At 41.2% G+C, this 12,181-nt stretch overlaps 1 long non-coding RNA gene across 1 annotated transcript in view; it reads left to right on the forward strand.

Annotated features, from left to right (window-relative positions):
• The first annotated feature begins 8,907 nt into the window (after positions 1 to 8,907).
• Positions 8,908 to 12,181, forward strand: part of LOC104148267 (uncharacterized) — a 67,165-nt gene continuing 63,891 nt past the window's right edge. Inside the window, exon 1 of the long non-coding RNA XR_695076.2 lies at positions 8,908 to 9,017. This is a non-coding gene — a long non-coding RNA (uncharacterized lncRNA). The remainder of the gene's footprint in view (positions 9,018 to 12,181) is intronic.

Raw genomic sequence — 12,181 nt, forward strand, 5'->3', positions numbered from 1 at the left:
TTATTCTATATGGACTCTTTGAAGCTATTTTGGACGGTTTTGCCACGGAATAGAAAGTTGAAACTTTCACCTTCCTCTAAGATTCACGTAATGATTGCCCAGCTTTACAAATAGAAATACATATGAATAGAACTAATAAGAATTTTAAGATGCGTGGCCCATGCTAAATGCATAGTGATATGGTATTAAGGACATTTATTTTCTCTGAGATGATGTGAATGACTTGTTTGTGTCTTCCTAAGCCTGTCTAAATGGGGTCTGAAATACAGCTAACATCATGTAACGAGATAGATGGTTATAATACATCCCCACAGAGAAAAATGTGTGCTTGAGAGAGATAGTCCATTGGTTGGGAAAATGCAATTTATGTTTTCAAACAGAATTGTTTTAAAATTCTAAGTGATCCTGGGATTGGTATGCTGTGTAGCAAAATACCAATGTGCTGTATTTTCCTCTTTCAGTACAGCTTCATCTGTATTAAAGCATCATGCTGTCACAACTTTCATAAATTATTACACAGCCAGCCAATAGAAATTACATAAATACTGCAAAAATAATCGCCTGGTCTTAGCAGAAAGTCTTAAAGGACTTTTAAAGTAGTTACAACAGAAAGTGGTAATCCTTCTATTAAAACTTTCTTCCCAGGTTATAAGTTTGCTATTATGCAACATTTTTCACTCTGTCAGCTGAAAACTGTTTTTCCAAAAGTAATCTAGACCTTGCTTTGCTGAGATGGAGATAGAGGGAAGTTGGTCTTGACTAAGTGCTCTGTTTTCCTGTGACTCTGAGCACATAGTAGTTACAATGAAACATGGGAAACAACAGTAATTTACTAATCGGGGGAAAAAAATGGTTGTTACTGAAACATACCCCATACTTACTGCAGAACTGTTTTAAAGTACATTTTAAAGTAACAGCTTAAGAAGAATATGCTCACGGTGGGCCCCAAATTGTAAATACAATATTTACATATATATGATTAAGTGACACAGAATGGGCTCTGCTTGTTGAGGTTTCTTAAGGGCAGAGAAGACAGCAACAAATGTGTTGTTGAATTAAGCTGCCTACAGAAGTTCAAGAAGGAATACTGAGCCCCTAATCGGGTTTTTCATTGCCCTTACGGAAGACTCTGAAGCAAAGAAAATGTGGAAAATAAGCCAGACTTCTGTGATACTGTCATCCAAGTCCTAGATTATCCTTTTACTGGATTGTTAATGACTACAATAACTAAAAAGTAATGAGCTTAAACTAGTGCTTGCACCCTCACAAAATGAAGATGAGAAGGGAAGAATTATCCCAGTGGCTAATGCTTTTCTCAGAACAAAGAGGATTAAACGTGGACGTTAATCTAGAACTAAACTGAAATATGCAGTCCGCTATCCAGGAGAATGCATAGCTGAAGAGAAGAGATTAAGAAAAAACCTGAGGAGGGGGGAAAAAAAAATCAATATATTCTCCTCCAAAAGGCTTGTAAAGAAGGGAGCAGAGATAGCTTTAAACAGCAGTAGGCAGCGTGGAGCCTGAAGGGAGTAACCTGCCCTGCTATGTAGGGCACTGCTGCAGCAGGGCCTTTGGCGAAGAGGCAAGGACAGAGCTTAGTTAATCTATAAACTGAATTTTCCACCCCTAGATAAGCAACAGTTGACTGGATTTGACATGAGAATAACATAGAAAGGGGAGATGTGTTAATTTTGTCACCTGTGAAATAAGCTATATACACCCCTGAACAGGGGTGAATTTCACTCCAGCAGACCTAGTGCTGGAGAAAAAAGAACTGCAAGTTGTTGCCAGGAGCCAGTTTCCAAAGAAGAATGGATTTCAAAAGCTTGTATTGCAAACAACAAAAGTTATTTTGAGTGGTCTTCTCCCTTTTTGCATTTATGTACATCCTGCTTATAGCTCTATGTGCTTCATGTGGTAATAAATATTCAAGGATTGCTTTACAGTGGTTGCAGCCAAGTTAATGCTGGTTATCCCAGATGGAAAGATGATTGCATCTCAAGGTACTATAACAAAAGGCTTGGCAGTTCATAAGTAGTGCTCCTTCTGGGAGCAGGTGTCTTCTGCTTGACAAGATTGCACTTTATCCATGGGCGCTTGAAATGCGCTATAGTTGGTAGCAGGTCAAACAGGTCTGAATTTTTAAAGAGTGTTGTAAGACTTTGGTAATGAGCTTGAGGTGGCGAACAATGACATGCAAAACTAATTACCTGTTTACTAACGTCACAATAATTCAGCTATTTGTCTTGACTGGAGCCCTGCTGAGCTGAGGCTCCCTCTGCCAAACCTGCTTTCCAGCCACTGAGTGATTGTATGTGAGCTGTTTTGCTAGAAAGTGCCAAAAAAGGAGGAGAAAAAAAAAAGAGGGAAAAGGGAATTCATTTAACTGTTACAACCTAGATTTTAATTTACTGGCCGCATAAGAGATTTAGGGATTAGATTTGCTTATATACAAGGCATGTCTCTGTGGGAGCAGTGTGTTTTCACTCAACAGCAGGAACTGGACGCCCAGCAGAAGAGTTAATTATCTGAGTGCTAGTGTTCTCAGGCAAATACATAATGCATCGTAAGTATTAGCAATGAAGTGCTGGCTGGCAGTGTAAAATCAGATTATCTCTAAAAGTTTTATTGTTGAAATGTGATTACTATACTTTGCAAAGATCCAGGTTGCAAACAGACACCAAAAAGCAAGGGGCCCGGGATGCTGGTGGTGAATTTCTGGTAGGGAGTCCCATACAGACTGCTTTCAGTTGCTGAAACAGTGTAATTGTGAGCCTGGGCCATAGTAGTTAGGGTTAGATTGGTAATTTCATATGGTTCTCTGACCTAGCGAACTCGATAGTTATTCCAGTATAAAACAACAAAAATCATTTTAAAGAAACTAAAGGAGTTAAAGGAGAATGTAAAAGGTTGACATCGTTGCCTTCATTCGCAAGCTCTTTGGCCACACAAGTTTATAGTTCATAAATTGGAACTTTCTGTGATTTAGTTGATCTGGATATGCTGCTTTGCTTTGATTGTGTCAAGGGATGAACCTTTCATATTTCAGTATAAAATTAACCCACAAAGTAAACTGTATTTATTTCAGGCTGCCAGGATTTAGCCAATGGCATGTAGCTGTGCAGCACTTCTCTCTCGGCTTGATTCCCTGCCCCACGGAAACAGAAGGATCTCTTTCTTCTGGCTTCAATGGGCTTTAGATTGGCCCTTAATTTTACTATGCCTGGGAATGCTGTGTTCTGACTGCTAAAAATAAAATGATGGATTTCAGATAGGCCTAGCAATTGGGTAAAAATTGCCAACTAAAGGCAAGGACAGTGTTTCATCAGTAGAGAAATTGAGTTTGTATGCCTAATGGTGTACTGAGGTGTGTGGGTCCAAGGAGTGTGTTCTGGAAGGTTAGTACCTGTCTCTGAAATGAAAATCCCTCTTTTCCTTGAATAAAAGAGAGCACTTGAGGCTGAATAGCAGAAGGCTTGGGGACTCAGATGTTTCCCATGAATTCTGTTTGTAGCCTTTCTTGTTTGTAAAGACTCCACCTTTTACAAATCAGTCTCCTGAATTATTTAGCATGTATTTTATGCAACTGGCTTAAGCAAGGAAGCATTCTCCTCACCTTATCCAAGTATAGCACATAAGGCGTGTGATTTGGAAGTAGATTCTTAATAAAAGATATAGGTCTCTAAGATTGGATTTTAGTGTATAATACAGAAAAACAACTGTGATCCAGGTCCTGGAGGGGCCTAGCTGCCTGAAGTCCACTGATCCTGTGTTTTTTAGCACTAATGTGTCTGAGCTGCTTAAACTTCTGCATCAATGCCTAGAAGGCACCAAGTCGGAGCGTGTGACTATCTAGGAGCGACCCGAAGCCGCTGGGGAGCAGGATTCCTCCATGTATCTCACCTGAGCAGCCTGGTTTGGCCAGTGTTGCTGTAGCGTGCCTGCAGCGCTGGACGCTCTGTGGAGCCAGTGGCCTTTTAGGGGGTCTGGGCCCCTGGGAAGGCAGCAGAGTCCTCGGTCAGGCTGCTAAGAGCTGTTTGTGCGAGCTGCTGCTGATTGGTGTTGGGTATCGTCGGCAGCCTTAGCTGAAGCAAGGCGGCGGTAGTGGGGAGGGCAGTAGCAGCAGCTGGGAACAGTAGGCTCGCCCGGGCACAGCTGCATCCAGAAGAGGATGTCTGCGTATGCTCTAATTTGTTAGGCAAGGTGACAGAGCATGAGGGATTAGATACAGTCCTGGTATCGGGATTAGGGAAACTTTGGTTGTGGTTCCTGCCTCGGGGATTTTATGTAATGACTGTTTAAAAACAAAACAAAAAACTTTTAAGTCCTATCACTCCTATATTTTATTATTGTTTTTTAAGTGCGTCTTGCTGAGAGAGAAGATGTTGTTGCAAGAACTTTCTGAGCTGTGGCTCACAAGTCGACAGAGATCTCTAACTTCAGACTCAGTCCTGAGGAAAGCTTTCCTAGCTTTCAGATGCCCTCCTATCCTCTCCATGTCCTTTTGGCTAGCACTACTGAGGTCCTGGCTGAGCGTGCTGCGTTGCTCCCTGCTTAGCACAACGGCTATTCCCAGGCCTCCGTTTCTACCCACCGAAAGTGTCAGCAGAGGTGCCTGTTGCCTGGCACAGGTTTTCTGGAGCTAATTAGGTTGTCAGAGTCGCTGAAGAAGCGTTCGTGGAACCACAGCCTTGAGCCCGAGCAGAAAAATTAGTTTCTACTAGACCCACAAACACCTGGGCCCAAAAAAATAATGGGAAGGAGGAAAAGTAAAGGTTTTTCTTCCTCTATTTTTTTTTTTTAATTTGAAGCAAACTCTCTGCAGCCATACATAGAACTCGAAACAAATTCATTATTTTAGATTAAGTTTTGGTTATGACTGTGCTGCTCAGGCTGGAAATGACATTTTCACATCCAACTAGGGTCTGACAAATGAGACCATTAGCAACTTTCAGGAAGTGATCACTGTTGCTGTTGGAGATATCGCAGGTATTGTCTCCCAAACTTGGAGAAATTTACTTATATGTCTTGAGTCTGCAGAATTTTCCTGGAAATAAACCAGCAACAGACTTTCTCGTGAGATTTCTCTTATATCCTGGCAAGCTTCTTTCCTGGAGTGTGTTTGCAGGCCCCACAGGAAGAAGCTGATGAGAACAGTCAGAAAATCTCAGGAAAAAGAGACATGTAAACTCTGAGACTAATTCTGGGGGAAGAGGTGGGCTGAGGTTAGTTTTCAAACCAATTCAATCGTTCATACGCTTATAATTCTATCTAGAAAACGGCCAAATAGGAAATCTGGAGCTGCAGAAGGTATTCTGTCCAGGTCCAGTGAACTTTGGGTCTGTTTTAGTCTGCAGAATTGCAGCTTAGCTGATAAGCTTTTTGCAAAATCTAAATGGTTTGCCTGAACCAGCTGTACTCCATGCCTTGGGCTTTGCAAAGATGTTTGAAATGTTCAGTGTGCTGCGAACTGAATGGTACGCTGAGACACAATATGTAATTTTCATCAGTGAAAAGTAGAATTGAAAGCAGTGAGTCCTTCAGTTCTAGTGGATTCCAGTTAAAGAAGAGGTCTAAGGAAATAAGATATATGGGTATCTGGAATGGATAACTAAGTATTCATGTCAGTATAATGTGAAGCACATGCATGATTCTTATTTATTGAATGCTTACAGACATGGAAAGCACCAGTTTCCTTCTATTCTAAATGAAAACGTTTCAAAGGAAACAAAACACTGTAGGAAGTGAAAGTATAGCATTTAGGGAAGACAAGATAGGCAGGGCAACAAGACAGAGAAAGGTGTTCTCAAAGATTAGCAGCTATTAAAAGAAATTAGAGCTGGCAAGGAGACAGGGAGAAAGGAAACATGAATGGTGCCATTAATACTTTCGCCCCTGTGGCAGGTATCCCAAAGGCAACAATAGAGAGACCAGATCGGAAAGAGCTGCAGGTAATTAGCATTCAGCCCGCTGGCAGGGAGGAGAGCACTGACTATCCTGCTGGCCTAGCAGAGGCCAATGTTTTACTGGTGACTTGACAGAGAGCACCACGGCTGAAACCCTGCAACTCTTAAACAGGGAGCAGCATAACCTGGTGCCGGCCATGTGAGAGAAAAGAGCTATTACAGCAGTGGTGCCCAGTCCCATTGATTGGAATTCATGTGGGGCTAAGCCATCTAAGCAAAATATTACCAGACTTAAGAGTGAATGCAGAAGTGCTGGGAATCCTGAGATCGTGCACAGTGCAGGATTTCAGGAAAGCCAGTGTGGATACTGACGGACGTGGTTTAGGAGCATTTGGGAATTGCAGAATATCGAGCTGAAAGACAAGGATGTGATGATCTCACCCTATGAAACTGGCTTCTGCAGAACTGCTAGCAAAGGGTCAAGGGAATGAGGGCTTACCTGAAATGACTGAAACTTGGTGTGATGTTTCTTACAAGCAGAATGTAGAGTGAGGGGGGTAAAACAGTCATAGAAGGGACATTATGGAGTATTGTTTTAATGATTCAGAAGCATTTGCAGTACTTTTGCAATGCTGTTCAGAGGTGAGATGTGTAACAGATTGTACCACAGAAATGGCTGCTGTTACAGGAGAGCAGTGGCCTACCTAAAGAAAGGCTCAGCTCCAAGGTAGTGAAGCTACCGAAGCTCATCTTCTCGGTGGTATGGCAGGTAGGAATACTGTGTCTGCTTCACAGCTGCTGGAACCTCAGGCTCCCAGTTTGCAAGGGGGGTTATTGCCTGAAACCTTCGCTTAAGTCATCTGTACAAAGGCTCAGGTATTACGTGGAAGAAAAATATTAGATCTTGACGCGGATCTGGAGCCAATTCAAGTCAAAATTGGGTCTTTTCATTGTTAACGCTTTTGGTTTTGGATCAGGAAGATGAAGGCATGAAACAAAACTAGCATGGCAATAGCATTGTGGATCCCATTTTGTAGATCACTGCAAGTTAAATAAAATTCAACTCAAAAATAGATTTAGTGTGTACATACAAGTGTAAAATCCTACTCAAGAGAATTACTTAAAGCAAGTATGTTTTCTTTAAGAGAAAAAGACATTAGCTTAGCTGCATTTTAGGTGGGTCCGGCTAAACCAAACTTAAGGCTTGTCTTTGGTAGCTGAAGGAGTTTGTAGCTTGATCCTGAATGTTAATTGTGAAAATTATCCTCTCTTATTTCAGTGCATGAAGCCTAAAAATAACCCCTTTTCTTCGAGGTGTCCAACACCTCAAAGAAACATGGAATACGTTCAAGTTGAGTGTAGCTCCATCATCAGGTCGAGGCTGGAGCCAACAGTTTTGACTGCTGTGTGTTAGATGCACTGTAGACATGCTTAGTGTTTGCACCGGTGGGCAGGGTGGTGAGCTACAGTCACAGGCTTCATCTGAATTTGGTGGAAGAATACAGAGGTTTGACCACTATCTCTTGTGTGTTGAAGGAAGCACTTTTATAAAGCAATAGGCAAATCACTTTTAGCAGCTGCTCCAGTTTTTTCTTCTTCTTCTTCTCTGGTCTTATTCCTAATGTATATTAAAATTATATCAGATCTGAGGGATGGAAGTGGTAGTCAGAGCACAATTTGAATGTTAATAGAATTTTAGTTTTCTCTGCACTTTTCTTGCCTAAGTGTTCCTTGCGAGGATTGCAAATGAGGGAAGCGTGACCCTGCCATTTGTTGTGTGTGTGTATATTTTAAGACTTCTAACACATAACAAAACAAAAGAAGGTAGCTTTACTTTAGGTGTGAACATGAAATGTATTTACTAAATATTCTGAAGAGACAAGTTCAAACAGGAGGAAAAGGCGTAAGGACACCAGAGACATTCTGATCAAGAAAGATAGGCTTAAGCACAGATCTATCCTTGTTCTCAGAGAACAGTGCGAAAGCAGTCTTGATTTTTCCTTACCACCACAATATGTCAAGGGCAGTGAGCACACTTTGCCTCTTGATTTTTACAGGCAGTGCTGACATGAACAGAATATTATGAGGGAGGACTGGAATACTATTAGCATATATATATTTTCCAAACCTTGTGTATGATTTCTGTTTGGAAATCCAGCACAGAAAGCTACATGTTTATTAGCAGCACCAGCTTATTGTGAGCCACAAGGTAACGCAGAGATTCTGCTTCTCAGAGGCTTTGCACGCTAGAGGCAGAGACAATCCTTCACAAAGGAGGAAAGATGATGCAAAGCTGTCAACTGTACATAAAAATTACCCCCAAATTGCAGAGAGCAGATGGCTGTTAATGGCAAGTGTTTTTAACATAGCTTTATTGTCCCTTATTGGGGCATTAACTTGTCTCTCTCTCTTTTTTTTTTTTTTTTTTTTTTTTAAAAGTCACTTTGTAAAAATGACACCTTGGCATGACTTGTATTTTTCCTGTTTGGTTTCCATGTCATGTTTTGCTCAGACATGCTTGCCCAATTTTCTGGAATTAATGTGCTCAGCAAGCCATTAGTGGGTATTCTTTCTGTTTCGTACATTCTCAGTGATTAATAACAAAAAACAACCATTTCTGAAGAACTGGAATGAGTGATTGTGGAATGAGTGATTGTTTTGCTTTATTGCACTGATTCTGATAACTGCAGAGTAAGAATAAATGCTGCCTGTTTCTGCATGCAGAGCTGATATTTACAGGACTAAGTACACAGCACCAAACTTGCTTGGACAGGCAAATGTGATAACAGAGAAATGGAGAGAAAAATGCATGTGGAACACCCTTAGCTTTTCTGTTTTGTTAACTGCAGGTTGAAAGCTAGCTTTTGGGTGATTAAACTTTTCATTTGGTTATTAAGTGATAGACATCTTGCTGAACCCAGGCATGCTGCTACAAGCACAGGAAGAGTGTTTATTTAAAGCAGACACAAAGGATTTCACAAAGAGACCCTTAAACAAAACACAAATGTCAGCAAAATTAAACAAAGCAATCACGCACAATTTAAGACAGATTGAGGGAGGCAGTAAACTGATGACAGATCCTGAATAATCCCTTCGGAAGGAGTCACCCTGGTGAGTTGGGAAATCTGCTTGTTTGTCTGAAGTTTCTTACCTTTTTCCCTACTGGAAATCTCTGGCAACCTGCATGTTACAGCCTCTGCGTTCACCAGGATAGGCTATAAACTTGTTGGTGTAAGCGTGGGTAACCGTGTCACTGCAGTAGTGCACGGCTTAGGTTTGCCTTCGCCGAAGGTTAGAGCGTAAGCAGATGCAGCCTAGCTTGGGTACTGGAGCTGGTGTGCTTGCAGCTGGAGCCTGCCTAGCTTAGCTTTCTGCACAGTGTGATTTGTGCCGCTGGTATCGGAGTTAGCTCGTGCCTTTCGGTGCCACGTCACGGGCTGCCCGCTGGGAAGGGCTGCCGGTCCCACCAAGGAGTGGAATGAGTGCTTAGGTGCTCAGCACGCGCTGAAGCTTGGCATGACCGAGCTTATTCTACCAAGGTTTATTGTGAGTTCTCGTGAGCAGAGGAGCTTTGTAGGGACCCGGTGGGATCATTTGGGAAGTCAGAAGATTTTAGCCACTTCCCTGCTAATGTGGGAAAATCATCTAACCTTTCTGTAGCTTGACTTTCCCCCTAAGTAAAAGGGATCATGATAGTATTTGCTGTAAGACTTGTGGAGAAGAGACGCTATGCAAATATTCTGGTGGGTTTTTTTTGTGCAGGCATTTGCAACAGGGGAAAGGCCCATAATCGGTGATTATTCTGTAATCAATTCTTCTCTGTTATGAATAAAAAGGTAGTCAGTTTCTTGAAAATCATCCAGCTTCCCTCTTCCTGCCCGTCTTGGCTTCTGTTCTTCTCCCCAGCGCCCTTGGCTCAGCCACTAACGGCACCGGGGCTCCACCAGTTGCAACATGCAGCTTCTCTTGGGTCGAGGAGGAGGAAGGCTCTGAGGTGGCAGGGAGAGAGAGAACAGTCACAGCAAATTAGTAACAAACCTAAACACAAGCCAAGCCTTTTTTTTTTTTTCCTCTTTAAAAAAAAAAAAAAAGGCAGAAGAGAACGGAGGGGAGAAGGTGAGGAGTGTGAGATTGAGAGTACAAAGCAATTCATGGGGTATAGATAAGAGATGTTTCTTAGTCAAATGGTTTCTGCCTAGCTTTACCAGTAAAGAGCTGGGAATCAGAACATAAATCAGAACTTTAAGACCACTGAGAAATCTACTGAACTGAAGTCATGGCAGCCTCATTTCCAGGAAAGCAGCTCCTCTTGGGCTCATTCTGCCTGGATGGAAAAAACAAGTCTTTGAGATAATTAACGAGTTTTGTGTTTTGTTTTGTTTGTTTGTTTTATTCGCTGTCTTAACCTAAGGCCCACCTACTTTTGTGTTTCTGTTGCCAAATTTTGGTTCTAGTAAGTAGCTGATGTGGGTAGTAGCTATGTTGCATCATATTGAGACTGAATCTCATAAAGGAAGGTGAAGGCACTAATTGGTGCATTTTCTTGTTTTGCACTAGAAATAATTGCACAGCTGTCAAATCCTCACTCAGGAAAACAGACCCAGGACACTGCAGCGGTGCATGTGTATTGGCCAGAGTAACAGCTGTCAAATTCTGAGACAATAAACCCATACAGTTCAGGAATAGCTCTCGTTTGGCCATCGTAACTGAGTTTATATGTGCACGTTTGTATTTTCTGTTGCTTTGAAAACATCTGCTCCTATTTCATTGATCGAAAGAAGTGGTCAGCTTGTGTTTTCCATATGCAGGCAGGAAGTTGCTCCGTGCAACCTAAGTAACAGGAAAGTATCTGTAATGCTACCAATGACCCAAATAACGTAACTTTCAATGGACTGTTCTCGGACTCTTTTAATATTGGCATTTTTAATTAAATGTCGTCTTTTTACAAGGCAGTGGCTGAATTGCAATTATGAGGTAGGCACTGTTGAAACAAGTGCTGAAAACTGATCAAAATAAAAGGCTGGAAATTGTTGCACACACAAATGCTTTGGTTCCAGAGGTTTAGATGAAATTAAATGGGGGGATCAAATTTTCCAGTCACTAAATTGAACAGAAAGCTGTATGCGACCTGTGCTGCTATATAGATTTTAGAATCATTAGGAAATCTAATTCTTGTAACAAACTATAATCTTTTCCTTTCATTATGCTGTACCACAGCTAGCAGCGTTTCTGTTACTGACTTCACCTGCAACGACTAATTGTATTTATTTGTTCTAGTAGCATTGTAGCTGCAGGTTCTGTCTTACTTTTTGGAATACTTGGTCAGTTTAAGTATTTGAAAAGCATGTTTTTGAATCAGTGAAATGTTAGCTTACAGAAAGACCATAGTCGTAATGTATTTTACAAATACTATTTTACAAATACTATACTCAGGATATGACTGAGCTGTGTTATATTATAAATATATATAAAAGATTTGAAAGATACCCTTATTTATGTTCATAAAAGTATTCTTTTCACACCAAATGGGATTCTGTGGTTTTTCATGAGTAATGAATTCAGCACTTCCTTGTCCTGTTGCTTCCTAATAAGATTTTGCAGTTTACAAAGATTTTACCATGATAAAATGAAAATAGCAGCAAACTGTAAATTCTTTTCTTCATAGAAACAAGCTGGACCATCAACCTGGTATCTTACACTGAATGTATTTGTAGTCTAGCAGTACCAAAGAGTCGTCGTTCTTGGCCATAACTCACAGCGTCAGGCGCTGTACAAGCTCCAGAGAGGATATGACAAGCGGCAGCCACTAGGTACAGAGGGAGAATGCAAGGAATCAAGAAAAATGTGTCTTGCTGTACAATATGCAGCGATGGCAGCTCATCGGCTGTTTAACTATGACTGAAATCATGAATCTTTTAATATTAAGGCTTATAAGGGCAGGAGCTGGCTGGTACTTAAAACATACGTAGCATAATACCCTTCTTCACAGTGTGCAGGTACTGCTTATCTTTCAAATATATTCAAATCAAGGTTTGGAATGTAAAGTAGCAACAAAATCCATTATCACATTGGAAGAGGGGGGGAAAGAAGATAAAGGTGGTGCCAGTCGTCTACAATGAACTGCGAAGCAGCTTTTGCTGCCTGTGGTGAAGCCCACCATGTGTGTAATTTAAAGGTTCTGTTTGTATGTTGTCAGTTCTTTACAGTAAATAATATAGAGCCTATTTTGAACTGTAAAACAAGGAACAACCCTGGTAGGTGGATGCCAAGCTAGA

This window comes from Struthio camelus, chromosome 12, assembly GCF_040807025.1.
Source record: "Struthio camelus isolate bStrCam1 chromosome 12, bStrCam1.hap1, whole genome shotgun sequence".
NCBI classification, from domain to species: domain Eukaryota; kingdom Metazoa; phylum Chordata; class Aves; order Struthioniformes; family Struthionidae; genus Struthio; species Struthio camelus.